General features: G+C 40.9%; 1 long non-coding RNA gene across 1 annotated transcript in view; it reads right to left on the bottom strand.

The window, feature by feature from the left end:
- The window catches only part of LOC146790002 (uncharacterized), a 529013-nt gene that overhangs the window by 326641 nt on the left and 177458 nt on the right, over positions 1 to 24914 (bottom strand). The window contains exon 2 of the long non-coding RNA XR_014969890.1: positions 4137 to 4157. This is a non-coding gene — a long non-coding RNA (uncharacterized LOC146790002). The remainder of the gene's footprint in view (positions 1 to 4136; positions 4158 to 24914) is intronic.

Here is a 24914-nt window from a genome sequence, read left to right as displayed (position 1 = left end):
TGTTAAAGCCAATGGAAAACTCCCAGCACCACCTGTAGGAGGAGTTGGACGGGTGGATGCGAATCAAGAGACAACGCCAAACGAACATCGAGTGCCAAATACCTTACAGTCATTTTCACCGCATATGATTCTGTCTATACTAACAAAATTTCGACAAGTGACCCTGACTGAAGTTTCTGTGATGATTGACTTAGAGGCCACCGGAAATGTTTGCAATCTAAAATTTGCGGCCAAGGTGGGGTTGAGAGCTATACCAAAATTCCAAAGCGAACCGGTACAAGCAGTAGATGGAATGAACCTTTCGTCTCGGCCCATTGTGAGCCATACGGAACAAGTGGAAATGATTTCCCAGGAAGGACATAGAGAAGTGATCTAATATAATTTAATCGATGCACAACAGTTCCAGTTCATTTTGGGATTACCATATCTCACTGAGCACACACCTACCATCAACTGGAGTGCCCAGACCATAGTGATGGAGTCAGACTATTGCAAGGGAAATTGTTTCGGAGGATTGAAAGGTGTGAAGAGATGTAATCCTGCTGGCTCATTGTGTGCTACAGGAGGTTCTGAGTGTATAATCGATTCTAAGGAAATACCTCTTGAATACCAGGAATTTGAAGATGTCTTCAATGAAAAAGAACTGGAACAACTGCCCCCTCATCATGTTTATGACTGCAAGATAGAGTTGGAACTGGGTTCCAATCTACCTTGCAGTCGGGTATATGCCCTGACTGAAAAAGAACACCAACATTTGAAACAGTACTTGGACAAATACCTGGCTAATGGGTTTATTCGGCCTTCTCAATCACTTGTATCATCGCCCTTGTTCTTCGTGCCCAAAAAGGAAGGAGCTTTGAGATTCTGTATTGATTATCGTGCAATCAACAGAATCACAAAAAAAAATCGATACCCTCTGCCCCTCATTTCAGTCTTGTTGGACCAGGTCAAGGGAGCACAAGTTTATACAAAACTTGATTTACAAGGTGCTTACCATCTAATTAGAGTCAGAGAAGGCAATGAATGGAAGACAGCCTTCAGAACTAGATTCGGACTGTTCGAGTACCAGGTGATGCTGTACGGACTTTGAAATGCGCCGGCCGCCTACCAACATTTTATAAATGATGTCCTCAGTGAATTCATCGATGAAAGTGTAATTGTACATATCGATGATATTTTGATTTATTCAGTAAACAAGAATGAACATCAAGAACAGGTGAGAAAAGTGTTGCAGAAACTCAGAGAGAACAAATTGTTTGTAAAATTGGAAAAATGCACTTTCAAAGTGGAATTTCTGGCTTTTATTCTCTCTCCAATGGGAATAAACATGGATGAAAGAAAGATTCAAGTGGTGATTGACTGGAGGTTGCCCTCGAGTGTAAAAGAGGTTCAAAGCTTTATAGGCTTTGCGAATTTCTATTGAAGGTTCATTTGTGAATTTTCATGAAAAAAACTTCCTCTCAAATGGTTGCTCAAGAAAGGAGTAGCAATTCAATGGACAGAGGAAGCTTTTATGGCCTTGAAAATAAATTTTACTTCTGCTCCAATTCTGTTGCATGCGGATCCCTCAGAACCATTTTATGTAGAGACAGATGCCTCGGATCAGGCTGTGGGGGGAATACTATCCCAAAGACATAAGGAAACTGGCTAGCTCCATCTGGTAGCCTATCGTTCAAGAAAGCTGACCTCAGCTCAAGCAAACTACACGATAACAGAAAAAGAGTTGTCAGCCATTAAGGATGCATTTAAAGAATGGTGGCACTACCTCATGGGGGCAAGACATACTATCATGGTCTTCACCGACCACTGAAACCTAACGTTTTTAAAATCAGCAAGAACACTAACCCTGTGACAACTCAGATGGTTGCTCTATTTTGCAGACTATGATTTTGTAATCACTTACCAGCCAGGAACTCAAAATGGAAAGGCGGACGCCTTGTCCAGGATGGACACGGAACATCAAAAGGATCAGAAAGAAATTTAAACGATAATCTCAGAATCCAAGATTATATGTACAACAAAATGCAATGATATGCAGGAACAAGTAGCTCAAGCCCTAAGTCCAGAAGAAATACAGGAATGGTCCAAACAGGAGTCGAGGGAGAAGTTCTACACCAATTGCCCTACTACAAAGGAGCCTTGTATCGACCAACTAAGGAACTACAAGATCAAGCAATGCACGAGTGTCATGACAATCTTCTGGCAGGACATAAAAGTGAATTAAAGACTGAAGATCTTGTGGAAAGGAGTTATTGGTGGCCACCGATGAATAAGAACATTGAAACATATGTTACAACCTGTGAAGTCTGCGCTCAGGGAAACTCTGAACGACAAGCCCCCAAAGGTTTATTACAACCTATGCCAATCCCTCCCTTTCCCTGGCATACCATCACCCTTGACTTGATAGTTGATTTACCTTCCAGCCAAGGTTTGGACACTATCTTAGTGTTCGTAGATGCCTTAACAAAGATGGTACACTTCTTGGCACTAAAAAGGGTTCCTACTGCTAAACAACTAGCTATCCATTTCAGCAAACAGCTAGTGAGAATACAGGGAATTCCAAAAGTAATAATTTTAGATTGAGGTTCACAATTCTGGTCTCATTTTTGGAGGGCATTCGTGAAAGCTTAGGAATTGAAACAAGATATTCAACAAGTTACCATCCCAAGACAGACGGACAGACCGAGAGAGTGAATCAAGAATTGGAACAGTATTTAAGGCTGTTCCTTCTGAATCGGGATGGGGATTGGCCTGACTATCTGTGAGCAGCAGAGTTTGCACATAAAATGCTAGAAATGTCTCCACAGGTTTTTCTCCATTTTATGGAAGACACCCGAACTCTACTGTAAGGCAAACAGAAGTCACTGTCCCGGCAGTCAAAGATTTAGTCTCATACTTCAAACAAATCCACCAAACAGCATAAAAAAATCTAGAGCAGGCAAAAGAGAAATATAAGAATTATGCTGACAGAAAGAGAAGAGAAGGTCCTCCATTAGAAGTTGGGGATAGTGTTTTGGTAATTTCTAAAAACCTTAGACTAAAAGGAAATCGTAAATTCCAACCCAGATATATCGAACCATATCTGATAGAAAAAAGAATACATCCAGTGGATTACCGGTTAAAATTACCCAATAAGCTTAACATTCTCCCAATATTTCATATTTCCTTGTTGAAAAAGACATCGCCTGATTTGAGAAAAAATTCACCTCCTACACCCATTCAGCTAAAATCTGGTCTGGAATTTAAAGTGAAAGGAATTTTAGATTCAAAAAGGGTAAAGAAGAAGCTTTACTATTTAGTGGACTGGAAGGACTATGGTCCAGAGGAGCGTTCATGGGAGTTGGAATCAGATGTTCATGCTCCAAGGTTGGTAAAATCTTTTCAGCAGAGATTTCCAACAAAACCACAGCCGGAAGGACCTCCTTTGTTGGGGGGACTGTCAGGCTTTCAATTCAGTCAGCGGAAACTGTTTGGACTGTACAAGCCAGCAAAATCTACAAGAAGAGAAATGGTCGATTGGGGAGGTACACCTGGAACAGGTTGTGGCACAAAAGGAATTCCAAGATGGCTGCCGAACCCCCTAACAGATACGCGGTCTAGTTGTTTTTCATCTTGAGTGTATTTGGAATGTTGGTGAAGTACACGGTTCCTTCAAACTGCGCACTTCACCAAAGCAATTCCCCTCACCGGTACCTTATTCCCTGTGCTTCCTTGTAATCCTTCGGGTTCCTGTGATTATCAGTAGTTTAGTTGGTGTTCGGTTCCTTCTGTCCTAGTACCCGTCGGGTCTAGGTTATCTTCTGTGCTTTCCGACTCGGAGCCTGCGCACTCAGCCTACGGCAAGAATGGGGTTTGTGGGTGTATAGTTCTCATCAGAACTCCTCCTCTATTATCTGGAGTCCATAGAAACGGTCTCCTAGAGGAAGGAAGTCAAGCGGTGTCAGTCGGCGAAATTCCCAGTGAAAGAGGGATAAAATCACTCACAGCTAAGTGGCAGCTAAGTGGCTGGGCAATACAAATAGAGTAAATAACCAATTGTATAACCTAGTCTATTGAGGCATAAAACAAAAAACTGTTGTATATAAATGCACATAAGAAAAAATACTGTCAAGACAAAAGAAAAACCAAAGACTTACCTTGGTTCGCAATCATTTTTGCTGAAAAGAAAAGATAACACAAGTGATAAAAAAGAATATTGGAAATATATTTAACGTTTCAGTGAATAAGAAGAAAGAAATATAAGACTGAGAAAGATTAAGAAAGTGTTTTAGGAGATAGAGGTAGGTTATTATACATAATAAAAGACCTACTTTTGTGGGACTGCCACCTCCCAGGGCCGGCTCCAGCAATATCCTGGGGTGTCCACACCAGGGACATTGCTGTGCGCTATGGCTTGGGAGGAGCACTGTTCCTGCCAAGCCATAGAAATCCTGCTCTGCTTTCATCTAGTGAGAGCAGAACATGCTCTTGCTTGCTGAAAGCAGAGCATGTATTTCTCCCTGCCCGCTGTCAAGCGAGCAGGGAAAAATATTTAAGTTTGAGATCCAGGGAACTGCATGTTCAGCAGCTCCGTGGGTCTCAAAGCAATGCCGGCTCCCACAGGAGGTGGGGAGTCAGCAGAGGCTGCGGGGGCCTTAGAAATGCACTAGGAAACAAACTATGGTTCATAGTTAAACTAAAAAGCACAGTAATTCAACAGTTCTGATCAGCAGGGATACTTATAACCTGTGCCCCCGCCATGCAATGCTTATGACCTCATATATTACATCATTCATGACATGTTCTATTACATCATTTACGATATCACTGATGACATCTCAATTGACATAATTGATGCCATCACTGATGACATCACTGAATATATCATCCAATGGGTGTATTAGTTTATATTATAGTTTACATAATGGCGAGTGGCAACTATATTACTTTTCTACCAAAATGCTTGCAGACTGTGTCCAGCTAATGTGCATAGGTGTTTACAAAAGCATGTACTCCTTATGCATCATAGGTGTGTAGTGGTATTGAACATGTTATACATTCTTACTTTGAAGAGTAACTTTGTGTGGAGGTGACGGTTGAAGATTTGTCTTCAGCATGTTCCAATACTACATACTAAGTATTGTAAGCAGCTTGGAGTTATTAAACAGGTTTGTCCCAGCATGACAATGTCTACATAAAATGACAGACTGTGTGCACCAGGTACTAACCTATGTATATGTGCTTCTTTGGCTTCAAATGATATGCTGTCTATAAACTTTTCAACACAGTATGAAGGATTTCGGAAGTATAATTTTCTGCATCTTCAAACATTGGCTATTTTAAGCAAATAGTATCTTTTTTGACAAGTGTTGCATAGAGTGTACACTGCTCTTAGTAGATACTTTTTAATACTCTGTGGGGAATTTTTCATGAGAGTTTCCCTGTCTGCAAACAGTGTGGCATCGGGTAAACATTCTCCAGAAAGTAAACACTGTTTACAGTGCCCACATTTCTATTCACATCAACTTAATTTCTCAATGTAGGTTCAGTGACTGTGAGGGGCTTGACACAGGTAAGAGCTGTCCCTAGTAGGGCATTCATTTTGGATTAGACATTGAGTATCTTGAGTAAGCTGGCTTCCTCTGAACAGTCGTATACTTATTGGACACCATGTGCACTGAGTGTTCCCACATATCTGTAGTTGCTTGTTTAAATTCTGTAAAAATGCTCCTGTTGGGTGGGAGCAAGCTTTTGTTTCCCTGACTGCACTCTTTTATCCATACAATAACACATTGCTCCCACCCAGCAAACAAAAACAATTGCCTGGCAAACAAAAACAGCTTGTCTGGCAACACCCAGAGTGGGTGCATGAGGGGAGCTGGCTGGGTCCAAGGGGTCCCTGAGGCTCTGCTGAAGACCCACATTTACTGTTTAGTGGGTGCCCAGGTTGGGCACTGAGGTACCCACCTACAAGCAGCACAGGCCCCAGCAGATGGGGTTCCCAGGGCCACTATAGGCTTTGGTCAATGTGGTCTCTGGGACCTAGTAAGGCTCAAAGAGGAGGGTCACAAACCCACTGCCCCTTAAAATATAGGTTTTGACCACAGAATTAGGGGTCTTTGGGGCACCTTGTGCCTCCCACCCCTTTGTCCTCAGGAATGGGCTCCCTGGGCTCCACTATTGGCTCCAGAGGAGGGACGTGTGCCCCACCCCTGATTTTGAAAAAAAGGCCACTGGGGATGGGCTCCCCAGAGCCTTTAGTGGATCAGGGAGGGGCACCATATGCCCCTTAAAAGAAAAAAATGCTCTAGGGCTGGGGCCCCAGGAGCCCTTAGTGGCTATAGGAGGGGGCTGTACACCCCCTGCACTTAATAGAAAAACAATGGCCCCCAGATGATGTGATCCCTGGGGCCTGAAGTGGCTTGGGGAGGAGAGATGCACCAAAGGGTTGAACGCAGGCCCTGGCTGAATACCAGCTCCTGTGGCCAAAGTTGGGGTAGACCACAGTGCTTGGCCATAGACACAGCTCTGTGGCCAACCCCACAGCACTCACAGCCAAAGACTGTGTTTGGAGTGTGTATATATATATCTGAACTGCTGTGATTATTTCTAGAGGCATATGGGCACATGAAGTTTACTCAAAAAAGGCTTTGGTCAAAACACGTCGTTTTTGTGCATAATAAATATTTTATGCTGTCTGGAGGTGTGCCACTGTGTTTATCCTTGAAGTTCCAGGAAATACCCAAAAAGACAATGTTCAAGACAGTTGCCTCAGCCATCGCAGGCACCGGTACTGTGGGAAGGTGTAACGGCAAGGAGCAGCATAACGCGGTAAACATATATATATATATATATTATCTACTGGCGGTTGCCAGTAAATAGTTATAGTTAGGACCCTGTTTCCATAGGAAATCCGCAACATTCTATTTGGAATAACTTTGGCGCCGGTCGACGAATCCTCGCGAAATTTTCAGAATAGGTGGGGCGCTACGCTCCGCTCCTACCCTGAAAGTCTCGGGGGGATTTGTCAAGCGGGGGCTGAGATAAAAGGGGGGTCCCAAAACACGTTTTTCCCATGCATTTTTCCATAGGACCTTTAGACACAGCTACAGCCCGAACGGCTGAACAGAGTTACTTGAAATTTGGCAGAGAGGTAGTCCTCATGTCAAGGAAGTGCCTTTTGTAGGTCTGGTGTAAATCTGTTCAGTAGTTCCTGAGAAAATAGCATTTAAATCAATATATATATCTGAGCCAGCTTACGGTGCGCTTACCGTGCGCTTACGGTAAGCTTACCGTACGCGTACGGTGCCGTGCGCGAGCGCGATTTTGATTGGCTGTTAGATCTTAGTAAACATTCGAATCGTTCGAAACAAGGAAGCGGCGGCCGCCATTTTCTCTCTCGCACTCTGAGGGGGGGAGGAAAAACAAAGGCAAAAAACATGTAAAGGGACTGTTTAGACAGCTCCTAACCACCTAGCCTTGATGAATGTGTCCCCAAAGAACCCCCAAGGCCAAAAATTCATTTTTATTTTTTTTCAAAAAATCGCCGATTACGCTTACCGTACGCGTACGGTAAAAAAAATTAAAAAAAAAAAAAATTATCCACACTCTCCCCACCCCGTGTGCAAATGGTGCCCGCAGGACACCATTTGTGCATGGCATTTTTTTTATTTGAAAATTAAAAAGCTTACCTTTCACAACGAAGCGCATAATATGTCCTCCGTGTGCGCACGGTGCGCAAAGCGCATCGTGCGTACATGGCCCACTCACGGCACTAACTGCGTAAAGTGGGCGCGCGGTGCGCGAACGCCACGAATGGCGTAAAGTAACTTAGCATTTAAAAAAACGTACAAATTCACTGAAAAAACCATAGGTTTCACACACGTTATAGTTAGGAATTAGCATTTAAAAAACCTTGCTAATTCAGTGAAAAAACCATAGGTTTCACACATGTTATAGTTAGCTGGACATTTTACTGATAAAAAACCAATGAAATTCCCCCGTTATAGTTAGTGCAGGCAACTATAACTCACGCGACCGCAATCCTCTGCTGATGACATATGTGTCTTTATGAAAAAAAAATATTTGTAATATATGTATAGCTAAAATTTAATGGAAGAAGACATGGGCAAATAATTGTCTAAATACAGTATTAGCATCAGCAGAGGATTGCGGTCGCATGAGTTATAGTTGCCTGCACTAACTATAAAGGGGGAATTTCATTGGTTTTTTATCAGGCGAGTGGCTGTATTGGGGAAAGTGCTATCGGCACACTCAAGATTGATAAACTTGGATATTCACACACTTGGATGCCAGCAGCCCACATGGGTGTTATTGATAGGACTTCCAGTCCCAGGAATCATTGCAACGATACTCACCTGAGTTTCATTTACAAATTATTAAAGGGATGAACACTGGGAGTCAGCGTGCTGGTGTTTCCTTGTGTAGCAGTAAGCCTCTGAAGAAGGGAGTAATCCTGAAACGCGTCAGGTCACTGCAGACGCTGGGTGTGCCTTTCCCTTCCCTGACCCGGAGAACGCCGAATGTGAGTGCACCCCGCCTTTGTGGGCAATTGTGGTTTTGAAAATACAGACGGCCGGCCCGGCCGTGGGGAGCACCACCGCGTATGACAGCGGCTCCGCAGCTGTTCCATGGACAGCAGAGCGGAACGAACAGGTGAGTGGCTGTATGGGGGAAAGTGCTATCGGCACACTCAAGATTGATAAACTTGGATATTCACACACTTGGATGCCAGCAGCCCACATGGGTGTTATTGATAGGACTTCCAGTCCCAGGAATCATTGCAACGATACTCACCTGAGTTTCATTTACAAATTATTAATGGGATGAACACTGGGAGTCAGCGTGCTGGTGTTTCCTTGTGTAGCAGTAAGCCTCTGACGAAGGGAGTAATCCTGAAACGCGTCAGGTCACTGCAGACGCTGGGTGTGCCTTTCCCTTCCCTGACCCGGAGAACGCCGAATGTGAGTGCACCCCGCCTTTGTGGGCAATTGTGGTTTTGAAAATACAGACGGCGGGCCCGGCCGTGGGGAGCACCGCCGCGTATGACAGCGGCTCCGCAGCTGTTCCATGGACAGCAGAGCGGAACGAACAGGCGAGTGGCTGTATGGGGGAAAGTGCTATCGGCACACTCAAGATTGATAAACTTGGATATTCACACACTTGGATGCCAGCAGCCCACATGGGTGTTATTGATAGGACTTCCAGTCCCAGGAATCATTGCAACGATACTCACCTGAGTTTCATTTACAAATTATTAAAGGGATGAACACTGGGAGTCAGCGTGCTGGTGTTTCCTTGTGTAGCAGTAAGCCTCTGAAGAAGGGAGTAATCCTGAAACGCGTCAGGTCACTGCAGACGCTGGGTGTGCCTTTCCCTTCCCTGACCCGGAGAACGCCGAATGTGAGTGCACCCCGCCTTTGTGGGCAATTGTGGTTTTGAAAATACAGACGGCCGGCCCGGCCGTGGGGAGCACCGCCGCGTATGACAGCGGCTCCGCAGCTGTTCCATGGACAGCAGAGCGGAACGAACAGGCGAGTGGCTGTATGGGGGAAAGTGCTATCGGCACACTCAAGATTGATAAACTTGGATATTCACACACTTGGATGCCAGCAGCCAACATGGGTGTTATTGATAGGACTTCCAGTCCCAGGAATCATTGCAACGATACTCACCTGAGTTTCATTTACAAATTATTAAAGGGATGAACACTGGGAGTCAGCGTTTGAAGATATATATATATATATTCACTGAAAAAACCATGGGTTTCACACACGTTATAGTTAGGAATTAGCATTTAAAAAACCTTAGAAATTCAGTGAAAAAACCATAGGTTTCACACATGTTATAGTTAGCTGGACATTTTACTCGTAAAAAACCAATGAAATTGCCCCGTTATAGTTAGTTCAGCTAACTATAACTCGCACGCGCCCGCAATGCACTGCTGATGACGTCACATATTACATCACTCATGACATGGTCAGTGACATCACTCATGTTTTTTAAATGCTAATTCCTAACTATAACGTGTGTGAAACCTATGGTTTTGTCAGTGAATTTGCAAGGTTTTTTAAATGCTAATCCCTAAATATTTCGTTTTTGAAACCTATGTTTTTTTCTGAGAATTTGTATGGTTTTTTATATGCTAAGTTATGTATTTTTAATTAAAGATATTTTTTTTTATTTAAATAAAATTACTTTATATTCATTTATATATTATCTGTATTTTTTTTAAATTATTTTTTTAAATAATTCAATTAGTTTTTTTTTTTTATAATTTTTTTAATTATTTAATGTCCTCTTTTTTTTTTTTTATTTATAAATTCTTGGGGTGCGCGCTCTGAGCGCGCACCTAGTACTATTTCGTATGTTTTTTATGAATTCCGGCGTACGTTATTTACGTACGCAAATATACTTATTGGTGCGCGCTGGGAGCGCGCACCCAGTACGTATGCGTACGTACGTACGCATGCGTCCTACGCCCTCGACGCGGTTTACTTCCGCATACGCTAAAATTACACGCAATAACGGTCGCGTATACGCGTGTTAAACGTATGCGCGCTAGGTGCGCGTATATGACGTATGCACCTGCGCGTTTACGCGTTCGTGCATACGTCATCACAGGGTGCGCGCACGGAGCTTGCGCAGTGCGCGCACCTCGGGTTTATACATAATAAAACAACATTTCTTATTGGTTATCATTACTTTCAGTTTCTAATTGTTTCAATACCACACCCAATCCCCTCATGGCAAGTCATGTGATCAAGAATCATCACTTATGATTGGTTTGAAGTACTTTCTGTTCCAGATTCTTCCCAAACCACACCTACTCCCCTCATTATTAGTTCTGATTCCTTTGGAGAAGGAGCTATTCTGTTGTTGAGAGACAATGGCTGAACAGCAACCTACTTCAGACAGTGAGCAGGACACTCTTGAGAGGCAGAGGAACAGGAAGCAGAAGGACAGCTTTGTATGGCAGTTTTTTACTTTTCCTGAGAATGAGAAAAAGGTAAATGCACCAAAAGTTACATGTGTAGCGCCCCACCTATTTTGAGAAATTCGCGAGGATTCATCGACCGGCGCCAAAGTTATTCAAAATAGAATGTTGCGGATTTCCTATGGAAACGTGGTCCTAACTATAACTACCTACTGGCGACCGCCAGTAGGTAATATATATATATTACCTACTGGCGGTCGCCAGTAGGTAGTTATAGTTAGGACCCCTTTTCCATAGGAAATCCGCAACATTCTATTTTGAATAACTTTGGCGCCGGTCGATGAATCCTCGCGAATTTCTCAAAATAGGTGGGGCGCTACGCTCCGCTCCTACCCTGAAAGTCTCGGGGGGATACGTCAAGCAGGGGCTGAGATAAAAGGGGGGTCCCAAAACGCGTTTTTCCCATGCTTTTTTCCATAGGACCTTTAGAACGAGCTACAGCCCGAACGGCTGAACAGAATTACTAGAAATTTGGCAGAGAGGTAGTCCCTATGTCAAGGAAGTGCCTTTTGTAGGTTTGGTGTAAATCTGTTCAGTAGATTCTGAGAAAATAGCCTTTAAATCAATATATATATCTGAGCCCGCTTACGGTACGCTTACCGTACGCTTACGGTAAGTTTACGGTACGCGTACGGTGGCGTGCGCGAGCGCGATTCTGATTGGCTGTTAGATTTTAGTAAACATTCGAATCGGCCGAAACCAGGAAGCGGCGGCCGCCATTTTGTGTGTTTCACTCAGAAAAAAAAGAGTGAAAACAAGAAAACGGGGCAATGAGGAGAGTTACAGACCCCCTTACATTTGTGAGGGGGTCAAAGAAGGACTGTAAAGTACAAAGAAAACATTTATTGATTTTTTTTAAAAATCACGGGGTACGCGTACGGTAAGCTTACAGTAAGCGTACGGTAGAAAAAAAAATAAAAAAATAAATGAAATTCAGATTTAAGTGTTTAGATATTAGGGGGCTCTAAAAAGAGCCGTTGTGTTTATGAAATGATTTTTTAGTGGTACCTACAAGTAAGTACCGATGCAGAGTCTAAGGTTCAAGAGGAAGACTCTGTTCCCTTTATCATTGAAGTGCACACCATCTCCTCTATAAATGTCTTGCATGTCAAAACGCAAGTTGTTGTGGTAAATGGCACCCATACCATAGTCACGGAGGAAAGCAGAAACAGATTTGTTGACGTGCTTTCTTGCTTTGTCATTCTGCGGACAGAAATGATTGGACCAGTTCCATTTTTGCCTTTGGCATATGTTGGAAAACACAAAGGCAGTTTTAGGGAAAAGTGAAAACAGTTGTGCAAAGGTGTCCTTCATAAGCATTTCCAGACCTACCCCAGTCAAAGTGCCTAGGTCATTGCCACCACAGTGCACTATTATGAGGTCAGGGTGTTGGATTTGCATGAAGGATTTCACCAATGGCATCAATTGGTGCCACTTTAACCCTCTCTGACCAATCCATTTAATGTCTACATTTGGCAAAGCAAGGTCTCTCACCATATCTGTTTTCTCTGCAAACTTTTCACTCCAGAAGACATAGCTGTGCCCTACAATCCACACTGTGAACATCTTCAAAGGAGAACTGGATGCACTCAGGAGGTGTCTTTCAGTAGAATGGCAATATGAAAAGAAAGACAGTTTGGAAATGGAGGCATACATATTTTTTTCTAAACAAAAAGAACTGATTGGCTGTTTCATACCATTCTAGAATAAAAACTAGGCTGTATGTGTAAACTAATAGAAGCATGTTTTGTATTGGTACAAAAAAATGTGTTACCAAAGAACAGTACTATGGATTTGCTGTTAGGTTTGAAAAGTCAAGCACTCTTGCTCTGTGGAATTGAAACATTGTTTGGTCAACTTCTGACCTAACTCCACACAGCAGTGTTCCATGAGCTGTTGCTATGGTAGCAGGCAGAAGTCAAGTTGGGGGAAGGGTACTAGGCAGAAGTCAAGTTGGGGGAAGGGTACTTTTGGAAAAGGGTTGGTTTTCAACCAATAGAAATGTGTGATTACATTTGAAAAAAAGGGGGAAGCACTGAGATTTGAACCTAACATGTATATGTGTGGAAAAAGAGAGGGAAACTTTGCCATTATCTGGTTCTGCTGAGAGGAGAGAGGTGTAGAGAACAGAGATCCTGGCTCTGATAATCTGCTGTTTGAGTGCCACATTTCTTTCACAACTAACTAATTTTAAAGGTGAGTTTAGAGTTTGAGAGGGGATGTATATGGTAAATTAAGAAATGAATAATAGCATTGGAATTCCTTTTGTTGAAGTTGTGTTTATCATTTTGTGTTTTGGGAGAAATTTAAATGTGAGGAACATGTAAAATAATATGGACTATGTTTTCACCATAAATTAAGGTGTACTGGTATAAATAAGGAATACTTTTAGGGTTTGAGGGTCCAGTCAGTAATGCAAATACATTCAGCATCACTAAGGCTGGTTGCCCTTGCTGGAGTGTAGTCAGACACCTAGGTTACACATGTTGTTGGTCTCAGAAAGCTGTTTGGTATTGCTCTGGTGATTTTACATTTGCATTAGATGGAAAGGGGGAGCTATTTTTCTGCAGAAGCAGACTCTTAGCACACAGCCAGCTGCTTATCCTGTGGAATCATGCACAGTATTCACAACCGAGTGGGGTTTGAGGTTGCAGTCAGTAATGCAAATACATTCAGCATCACTAAGGCTGGTTGCCCTTGCTGGAGTGTAGTCAGTTACCCAGGTTATACATGGTGCTGGTCTGAAAAAGCAGTTTGGACATGTGCTTTTTTAAGAATCTGAAAAGTGGATTCAAAATGTGACAGACTGTAAAAGTTTTTATCACTTGCCAAAAAAAAGAGTAGTAAGTAAACATATTAAAGAATTTTAAAAATTTAACCATAGTGTTTATAAAAGGTAAGAAAATTAAAATAAAAATATGTTAAAAAAAAAGAAGAAAAAAAAAACAATTAGCATTTAAAAAACTTTGCAAATTCACTGAAAAAACCATGGGTTTCACACACGTTATAGTTAGGACTTAGCATTTAAAAAACCTTAGAAATTCAGTGAAAAAACCATAGGTTTCACACACGTTATAGTTAGGAATTAGCATTTAAAAAACCTTAGAAATTCAGTGAAAAAAACCATAGGTTTCACACATGTTATAGTTAACTGGACATTTTACTCGTAAAAAACCATTGAAATTGCCCCGTTATAGTTAGTTCAGCTAACTATAACTCGCGCGCCCGCAATGCACTGCTGATGACGTCACATATTACATCACTCATGACATGGTCAGTGACATCACTCATGACATCACTGATGACATCTCAAATGACATCACTGATGACATCACTGATGACATCATCCTTGTGATAGAGTGGCAGACCTCCTCTTCCCCTAATATAACCTTTGATACACACAATCAAAAATAGAAATTAAAATTTTAAAAACAATGGACATTCCAATACCAGTTACAACAACCTATACAGTAATTCTAAGATCCAAATACACATCCACTCATTCACCAACAGTCCTATACAGTCACTCATACATGTACTCACTCATCATATGTACTCATACACGTATACATCCTGTTACACAATGCCACTCATCCATAGAGGTACTCACACACATAGTTAGTCATGCTAATAAAGAATCAAACATACATTTACTTGCATATACAGTTATACACACACCACCACACTTACTTCTACGGAAACTTACACATACTTAGTCTTTTAAACAATCACTTATAGAAACACATACTTATTCATACAGGAACTCTTTCAATCTCTCACTCTCACATATACTCACATATATACACCAATAGTCACATATACTAGTTTAAAACATATGTAGTTACACATAAAGACACTATTGAGACAGTCATTCACTCACTAACACACCCATACATACACTCATCCACCCATACAGTCCTGCACACATGCTGTCTTCAACACATACAAACAATGAGTCACTCATTCATGCACCCATGCACTACGTAATACCCCTCACCGAACCAGACACTCACACTCATACTGATACTCAAAAAACCAACTAATAACCTATTTAGACACTCATGTAGCTACACACCAACCCATGCAGCCACTTATACACAAAGTGAGAGACTGATACAGATATTTACATATTTAAACATTACTCACTAAGCCATGTATTCACTAAGATACACTTAATCAGTCAGTAATACAATCAATTTTTCAAAAACAATTCATCCATTTAGACACTTATATACCCATTTATTCTTCCATCGACCTTGAGATATACATATATAAAACATATTTAATTTTCAGAAAAACACACATTCACTGGATGATGTCATCAGTGATGTCATCAGTGATGTCATCAGTGATGTCATCAGTGATGTCACTGACCATGTCATGAGTGATGTAATATGTGACGTCATCAGCAGTGCATTGCGGGCGCGCGAGTTATAGTTAGCTGAACTAACTATAACGGGGCAATTTCAATGGTTTTTTACGAGTAAAATGTCCAGTTAACTATAACATGTGTGAAACCTATGGTTTTTTTCACTGAATTTCTAAGGTTTTTTAAATGCTAATTCCTAACTATAACGTGTGTGAAACCTATGGTTTTTTCACTGAATATATATATATATATATATATATATATATATATATATACATATTACCTACTGGCGGTCGCCAGTAGGTAGTTATAGTTAGGACCCCTTTTCCATAGGAAATCCGCAACATTCTATTTTGAATAACTTTGGCGCCGGTCGACGAATCCTCGCGAATTTCTCAAAATGGGTGAGGCGCTACGCTCCGCTCCTACCCTGAAAGTCTCGGGGGGATTCGTCAAGCGGGGGCTGAGATAAAAGGGGGGTCCCAAAACACGTTTTTCCCATGCATTTTTCCATAGGACCTTTAGACAGGGCTACAGCCCGAACGGCTGAACAGAATTACTAGAAATTTGGCAGAGAGGTAGTCCCTAGGTCAAGGAAGTGCCTTTTGTAGGTTTGGTGTAAATCTGTTCAGTAGATTCTGAGAAAATAGCCTTTAAATCAATATATATATCTGAGCCAGCTTACGGTACGCTTACCGTAAGCTTACCGTACGCGTACGGTGGCGTGCGCGAGCGCGATTCTGATTGGCTGTTAGATCTTAGTAAACATTCGAACCGGCCGAAACCAGGAAGCGGCGGCCGCCATTTTGTGTGTTTCACTCAGAAAAAAAAGAGTGAAAACAAGAAAAGGGGGCAAGGAGGAGAGTTACAGACCCCCTTACATTTGTGAGGGGGTCAAAGAAGGACAGAAAAGTACAAAGAAAACATTTATAGATTTTTTAAAAAATCACGGGGTACGCGTACGGTAAGCTTACGGTAAGCGTACAGAAGAAAAAAAAAATTTAAAAAGAAATGAAATGCAGATTTAAGAGTTTAGATATTAGGGGGCTCTAAAAAGAGCCGTTGTGTTTATGAAGTGATTTTTTAAGTGGTACCTACAAGTAAGTACCGATGCAGAGTCTAAGGTTCAAGAGGAAGACTCTGTTCCCTTCATCATTGAAGTGCACACCATCTCCTCTATAAATGTCTTGCATGTCATAACGCAAGTTGTTGTGGTAAATGGCACCCATACCATAGTCACGGAGGAAAGCAGAAACAGATTTGTTGACGTGCTTTCTTGCTTTGTCAATTTGCGGACAGAAATGATTGGACCAGTTCCATTTTTGCCTTTGGCATATGTTGGAAAACACAAAGGCAGTTTTAGGGAAAAGTGAAAACAGTTGTGCAAAGGTGTCCTTCATAAGCATTTCCAGACCTACCCCAGTCAAAGTGCCTAGGTCATTGCCACCACAGTGCACTATTATGAGGTCAGGGTGTTGGATTTGCATGAAGGATTTCACCAATGGCATCAATTGGTGCCACTTTAACCCTCTCTGACCAATCCATTTAATGTCTACATTTGGCAAAGCAAGGTCTCTCACCATACCTGTTTTCTCTGCAAACTTTTCACTCCAGAAGACATAGCTGTGCCCTACAATCCACACTGTGAACATCTTCAAAGGAGAACTGGATGCACTCAGGAGGTGTCTTTCAGTAGAATGGCAATATGAAAAGAAAGACAGTTTGGAAATGGAGGCATACATATTTTTTTCAAAACAAAAAGAACTGATTGGCTGTTTCATACCATTCTAGAATAAAAGCTAGGCTGTATGTGTAAATTAATAGAAGCATGTTTTGTATTGGTACAAAAAAATGTGTTACCAAAGAACAGTACTATGGATTTGCTGTTAGGTTTGAAAAGTCAAGCACTCTTGCTCTGTGGAATTGAAACATTGTGTGGCGAACTTCTGACCTAACTCCACACAGCAGTGTTCCATGAGCTGTTGCTATGGTAGCAGGCAGAAGTCAAGTTGGGGGAAGGGTACTAGGCAGAAGTCAAGTTGGGGGCAGGGTACTTTTGGAAAAGGGTTGGTTTTCAACCAATAGAAATGTGTGATTACATTTGAAAAAAAGGGGGAAGCACTGAGATTTGAAACTTACATGTATATGTGTGGAAAAATAGAGGGAAAGTTTGCCATTATCTGGTTCTGCTGAGAGGAGAGAGGTGTAGAGAACAGAGATCCTGGCTCTGATAATCTGCTGTTTGAGTGCCACATTTCTTTCACAACTAACTAATTTTAAAGGTGAGTTTAGAGTTTGAGAGGGGATGTATATGGTAAATTAAGAAATGAATAATAGAATTGGAATTCCTTTTGTAGAAGTTGTGTTTATTATTTTCTGTTTTGGGAGAAATTTAAATGTGAGGAACATGTAAAATAATATGGACTATTTTTTCATGATAAATTAAGGTGTACTGGTAAAAATAAGGAATACTTTAAGGGTTTGAGGTTGCAGTCAGTAATGCAAATACATTCAGCATCACTAAGGCTGGTTGCCCTTGCTGGAGTGTAGGCAGTCACCGAGGATACACATGGTGGTGGTCTGAAAAAGCAGTTTGGACATGGGCTTTTTAAAAAATCTAAAAAGTGGATTCATAATGTGTCAGTCTGTAAAAGTGATTTTCACTTGCCAAAAAAAAAGAGCAGTAAGTGTGCATTTAAATTGGCAAAGAAATTTCGTTTTGTGACTAATGTGAAAACATGACTCTGTGTGCAAATAGGAATTACAGGCAGAGATTTATTGCGTTTTGCTCTGGTGATTTCACAGTTGCATTAGTAGGAAAAAGGGGGAGCGATTTTTTGGGGGAAGAAGCAGACTCTTAGCACACACCCAGCTCCTTTCCATGTATAATCATGCACAGTATTTAGAAGCGAGTGGGGTTTTCAGGTTTCAGTCTGTAATGCAAATACATTCAGCATCACTAAGGCTGGTTGCCCTTGCTGGAGTGTAGGCAGTCACCGAGGATACACATGGTGGTGGTCTGAAAAAGCAGTCTGGACATGTGCAATTAAAAAAATCTAAAAAGTGGATTCATAATGTGTCAGTCTGTAAAAGTGATTTTCACTTGCCAAAAAAAAAGAGCAGTAAGTGTGCATTTAAATTGGCAAAGAAATTTCGTTTTGGGACTAATGTGAAAACATGATTCTGTGTGCAAATAGGAATTACAGGCAGAGATTTATTGCGTTTTGCATTGGTGATTTCACAGTTGCATTAGTAGGAAAAAGGGGGAGCGATTTTTTGGGGGAAGAAGCAGACTCTTAGCACACACCCAGCTCCTTTCCATGTATAATCATGCACAGTATTTAGAAGCGAGTGGGGTTTTGAGGTTTCAGTCTGTAATGCAAATACATTCAGCATCACTAAGGCTGGTTGCCCTTGCTGGAGTGTAGGCAGTCACCGAGGATACACATGGTGGTGGTCTGAAAAAGCAGTCTGGACATGTGCAATTTAAAAAATCTAAAAAGTGGATTCATAATGTGTCAGTCTGTAAAAGTGATTTTCACTTGCCAAAAAAAAAGAGCAGTAAGTGTGCATTTAAATTGGCAAAGAAATTTCGTTTTGGGACTAATGTGAAAACATGACTCTGTGTGCAAATAGGAATTACAGGCAGAGATTTATTGCGTTTTGCTCTGGTGATTTCACAGTTGCATTAGTAGGAAAAAGGGGGAGCGATTTTTTTGGTGCAGAAGCAGACTCTTAGCACACACCCAGCTCCTTTCCATGTATAATCATGCACAGTATTTACAAGCGAGTGGGGTTTTGAGGTTTCAGTCTGTAATGCAAATACATTCAGCATCACTAAGGCTGGTTGCCCTTGCTGGAGTGTAGGCAGTCACCGAGGATACACATGGTGGTGGTCTGAAAAAGCAGTCTGGACATGGGCTTTTAAAAAAATCTGAAAAGTGGTTTCATAATGTGTCAGTCTGTAAAAGTGATTTTCACTTGCCAAAAAAAAAGAGCAGTAAGTGTGCATTCAAATTGGCAAAGAAATTTCGTTTTGGGACTAATGTGAAAACATGACTCTGTGTGCAAATAGGAATTACAGGCAGAGATTTATTGCGTTTTGCTCTGGTGATTTCACAGTTGCATTAGTAGGAAAAAGGGGGAGCGATTTTTTGGGGGAAGAAGCAGACTCTTAGCACACACCCAGCTGCTTGCCATGTGGAATCATGCACAGTATTTAGAAGCGAGTGGGGTTTTGAGGTTTCAGTCTGTAATTCAAATACATTCAGCATCACTAAGGCTGGTTGCCCTTGCTGGAGTGAAGGCAGTCACCGAGGATACACATGGTGGTGGTCTGAAAAAGCAGTCTGGGTGTGTGCTAAGATTTACACCAAACCTACAAAAAGGTAAAAGTGAAATGCAATATATTCTGAAAACAGCAAAAATAAGGCAAAAATATTTTTTGGTAAATATGTAAATACGAGTACTGTATTTTAAAATGTTTAAAAAAAAATAATACTTTTTTCTTTTTTTTCAGATTGATATAGAAAATTTTTGAAAACTAGAACCATTTTTAAAGCAATTTAAAAAAAAAAAAAAATGAATAAATATTTTTTTGAGTGGGTATGGTAAGTCAATAATAATAATTGTAGTGTTTCAAAGTCCTTGTAATGTGATTATTGATTTTTTGTGTTTTTAAAAAGATGAAAGATAAGGTTGGCTCTTAAAAGAGCCGTTGTGTTCATGCAGGGAGAGAGGAAAGAAAGAATGGGAAAATTAGTCTCTGTGACAAGTGTGCTGATCTATTTTGAGGTTCACTAGGGAAACACTGGTCTCCCTATGACAAATTAGATCATGACAAGAGGCACATCGAATATCAACCCTCAGAAATCGAGGGTTAATTTCCAGAGGGCCAGCAAAAGGAGATGCTCCCCCCACAGATGAAGGGCTCACCTGACCTGCAGAAGAAGGAGTCAGCCCTGCAGATGATGGTCCAGGCTGAGCTGCTGTGGATGTGCTTGGTTGACTTTCTGAAGGGTTACCTCCAAAAAGTCGAGCATGTGTCCTTCTGTGTACATCCCTGAGGTGCCTCATCATGGTATGATTCCCAAAGGAATACCTCCTGTCAGGATTACCTCTTGAAAGTACACGCTGACACAGCTTGCAAGTCACTAAGGGTGCATTTACCTTTAGCTGGCCTTCAGGAAAAGTAAAATAATCCCATACATAAGAGGTCTTTTGTTTCCTCGCTCTCTGCCTCAAGGTAGTGCTGCTAGTGCTAGCCTCACTCTCAGAAGAGCTCTGCTATTCTGCCATCGTATCACAAAGACAACCCAGCTCCTTCTCCTAAGGGATCACAAGCAGAAATGAGGGGAATGGGTGTGGTGTAGGAGAGTTCTAGAACTGAAAGTAGTTTCAACCAATCAAAAGTTGTGTTTCATGATCACATGACCTACCGTACGCTTACGGTACGCTTACGGTACGCTTACGGCAAAAGTGCGCATGCGCGTAAAAAAGACACGCGCTTGCGCGCATGCGCATAACAGTCACTACCCGACACTTCCGCGTAACGTGCGCGTGTAGCGTACACGCGTACGCGTCCCACACGGAGTACGCGCGGCTACGCAAATTGCGTAACTATACGCAAACAGCGTAGATAAATTACGGGCGTTGCGTAAACCGTACGCTTACCGTAAGCTTACGGTACGCGTACTAAAAAAAAAGGAAAAAATGTACTGGAAAAAATTATAACATGTTTATTTTATGAAATATATTTAAAAAAACATATTAAAGAATTTTAAAAATTTAACCATAGTCTTTATAAAAGGTTAGAACATTAAATTAAAAATATGTTTAAAAAAATAGAAGAAAAAAAAAAAATTAGCATTTAAAAAACCTTGCAAATTCACTGAAAAAACCATGGGTTTCACACACGTTATAGTTAGGAATTAGCATTTAAAAAACCTTGCTAATTCAATGAAAAAACCATAGATTTCACACACGTTATAGTTAGGAATTAGCATTTAAAAAACCTTAGAAATTCAATGAAAAAACCAAAGGTTTCACACACGTTATAGTTAGCTGGACATTTTACTCGTAAAAAACCATTGAAATTCCCCCGTTATAGTTAGTTAAGCTAACTATAACTCGCGCGCCCGCAATGCACTGCTGATGACGTCACATATTACATCACTCATGACATGGTCAGTGACATCACTCATGACATCACTGATGACATCTCAAATGACATCATCCCGTGAATGTGTGTTTTTCTGAAAATTAAATATGTTTTATATATGTATATCTCAAGGTCGATGGAAGAATAAATGGGTATATAAGTGTCTAAATGGATGATTTTTTTTTGAAAAATTGATTGTGTAACTGACTGATTAGGTGTATCATAGTGAATACATGGCTTAGTGAGTAATGTTTAAATATGTATATATCTGTATCAGTCTTTCACTTTGTGTATAAGTGGCTGCATGGGTTGGTGAGCAGCTACATGAGTGTTTATATGGGTTATTAGTTGTTTTTTTGAGTATGAGTCTGAGTGTCTGTATGGTTCGGTGGGGGGTATTACGTAGTGCATAGGTGCATGAATGAGTGACTCACTGTTTGTATGTGTTGAAGATAGTATGTATGCAGGACTGCATGGGTGGATGAGTGTGTGTATGGGTGTGTTAGTGAGTGAATGACTGTCTCTACAGTGTCTTTATGAGTAACTACATATGTTTTAAACTAGTATATGTGACTATTGGTGTATATAAGTGAGTATATGTGAGAGTGAGAGATTGAAAGAGTTCCTGTGTGAATAAGTATGTGTTTCTATAAGTGATTGTTTAAAAGACTAAGTATGTGCAAGTTTCCGTAGAAGTAAGTGTGGTGGTGTGTGTATAACTGTATATGCAAGTAAATGGATGTTTGATTCTTTATTAGCATGAGTGACTATGTGTGTGAGTAACTCTACGGATGAGTGGCATTGTGTAACAGGATGTATAGGTGTATGAGTACATATGATGAGTGAGTACATGTATGAGTGACTGTATAGGACTGTTGGTGAATGAGTGGATGTGTATGTGGATCTTAGAATTACTGAAGAGGTTGTTGTAACTGGTATTGGTATGTCCATTGTTTTGAAAAGTTTAGTCTCTATTTATAAATGTGTGTATCAAAGGTTATATTAGGGTGAGAGGAGGTCTGCCACTCTATCACAAGGATGATGTCATCAGTGATGTCATCAGTGATGTCATTTGAGATGTCATGAGTGATGTCATGAGTGATGTCACTGACCATGTCATGAGTGATGTAATATGTGACGTCATCAGCAGTGCATTGCGGGCGCGCGAGTTATAGTTAGCTTAACTAACTATAACAGGGGAATTTCAATGGTTTTTTACGAGTAAAATGTCCAGCTAACTATAACGTGTGTGAAACCTTTGGTTTTTTCATTGAATTTCTAAGGTTTTTTAAATGCTAATTCCTAACTATAACGTGTGTGAAACCTATGGTTTTTTCATTGAATATATATATATACATATATATATATATATTTTGTCACTTATCTTGCACTGTTTGCACTTTGCATCAAAGAAAGTGAAAAAATAAAAAGGACTTTTGCAACTAGCTACCTGATGTGAGTCGCAGTTTCGAGTGCCTCCTTTCAGTGTTCTTCCATGATGGCAGTGCAATGTGAGTGGAGGTAGTCATGGAATACCTCTTTCATATATATATATATATATATTACCTACTGGCGGTCGCCAGTAGGTAGATATAGTTAGGACCCTGTTTCCATAGGAAATCCGCAACATTCTATTTGGAATAACTTTGGCGCCGGTCGACGAATCCTCGCGAAATTTTCAAAATAGGTGGGGCGCTACGCTCCGCTCCTACCCTGAAAGTCTCGGGGGGATTCGTCAAGCAGGGGCCGAGAAAAAAGGGGGGTCCCAAAACGCGTTTTCCCCATGCATTTTTCCATAGGACCTTTAGACACAGCTACAGCCCGAACGGCTGAACAGAATTACTTGAAATTTGGCAGAGAGGTAGCCATAAGGTCAAGGAAGTGCCTTTTGCAGGTCTGGTGTAAATCTGTTCAGTATTTCCTGAGAAAATAGCATTTAAAAGCATATATATATGTGGGCGGAGCCTAACCACAAATCTCATCCTGAGATCTGATTGGCTGTCAGCACTTCATCCAAGAAGTGTTGGCAGCCATCTTGGGACCAATATACATGATAGCACCTCATTAAAAAGCATTGCAGTTAATAGAAGGTTTTAAGACTTTAGTTACATTATAAATCATTTGTTGATGGTACCATACTCATTTTAGGAATTGTGGTATGTTCTAAGGTGATTTCACCATGTGAAAAAGCCTTCTGCTGGGATATCATGATTGAGAGAAAAATATTTTCTCATGCTTTTACCACAGAGGTTTGGAAGGTGATCTATAGGCTAAACTGAGAGCTTATTTTCTGTAAATTCACATTATCTTTCTCAGTCATGTGAGAATGAAGTCTGACATTCTCAGTAAAACATGTACATCCAACAAGGGCAGAGACTGTCAGTTGATTCCTTTGTGTTCTACTGCAGCTTCCCAGAGTGTTCCAAAGAACTACTAGAGCGCTAACAGTCCTACTTATGATAAACGTATGGCACACCTTAAGCCATCTTGCTTGGATTAAAGTGGTAACTCTTAAAACATTTAATTTAAAAAGGAACAAAATGAGGGGGTTCATTTTTCCATAAAAAGTATGATTAGTGCTGCAGAAAGAAAAATTAGGGCACATTTTGAGTGACTTCTCAAATCCTCTTCTATTTCATTAAAAAATTCTGACATGCAGACTGAAACATGCACTTTCAATACCAGCAGCAGTTTTCCCTGGTGAGCAGTAGCTTTACTACAGTGATCTAATGAGCAAAAAGAGTGCTAACATTCTGAATTTATGGCAAATGTGTGAAACATCTGAATGCCTTCTTGATGGAATCAAAGTAAAAAACTGAAAGCATTTCCTACTGAGGAGACTGCAGTACATGAGGAAATTAGGAAACTTCATAACAAATAAATCTCCCAAGATGGCCACCGGAGACAAAAGAGCCCAAATGTAGCCCAAAATCACCCAGATGTAGCCCAAATATAGCCCAATGACAGAAGTGTGCAAAACACTTATTATTTTGTGTTTTTGCAGTGTTATATAGTGCAGACTTGTCAGGTATTGGAGTGCTTTACATGAGCATTGGTTACATCACACAAGAACAAATTCATTTTGGTTGTAGACATGGGGAGACTAAGTGATTTGACCAGAATCACAGAATGTCGAGCTGAAGCAGAAACTTCAACCTGGTTCCCCAGTTGCAAAGTCTGCAGTTCTGGAAGTAACACCACATCCTCTCCCCTAAGTGCAACATTTAATCAAGTGGTCAACTGGATAAAAAAACATAAAGATAACAAATAATTTAAAAGTGCTTTGTCGCTATTTGAAAACTCAGAAAATATGTCCTTATTTTAGTCTTTTAGAGCACTAACCATAATTTTGATGCCAATAAGACCCTCTCATATATGTAATTTCTAAA

Source organism: Triturus cristatus, chromosome 10 (assembly GCF_964204655.1).
Source record: "Triturus cristatus chromosome 10, aTriCri1.1, whole genome shotgun sequence".
Lineage (NCBI taxonomy): Eukaryota > Metazoa > Chordata > Amphibia > Caudata > Salamandridae > Triturus > Triturus cristatus.
This window is presented reverse-complemented; position numbering and strand designations above follow the sequence as displayed.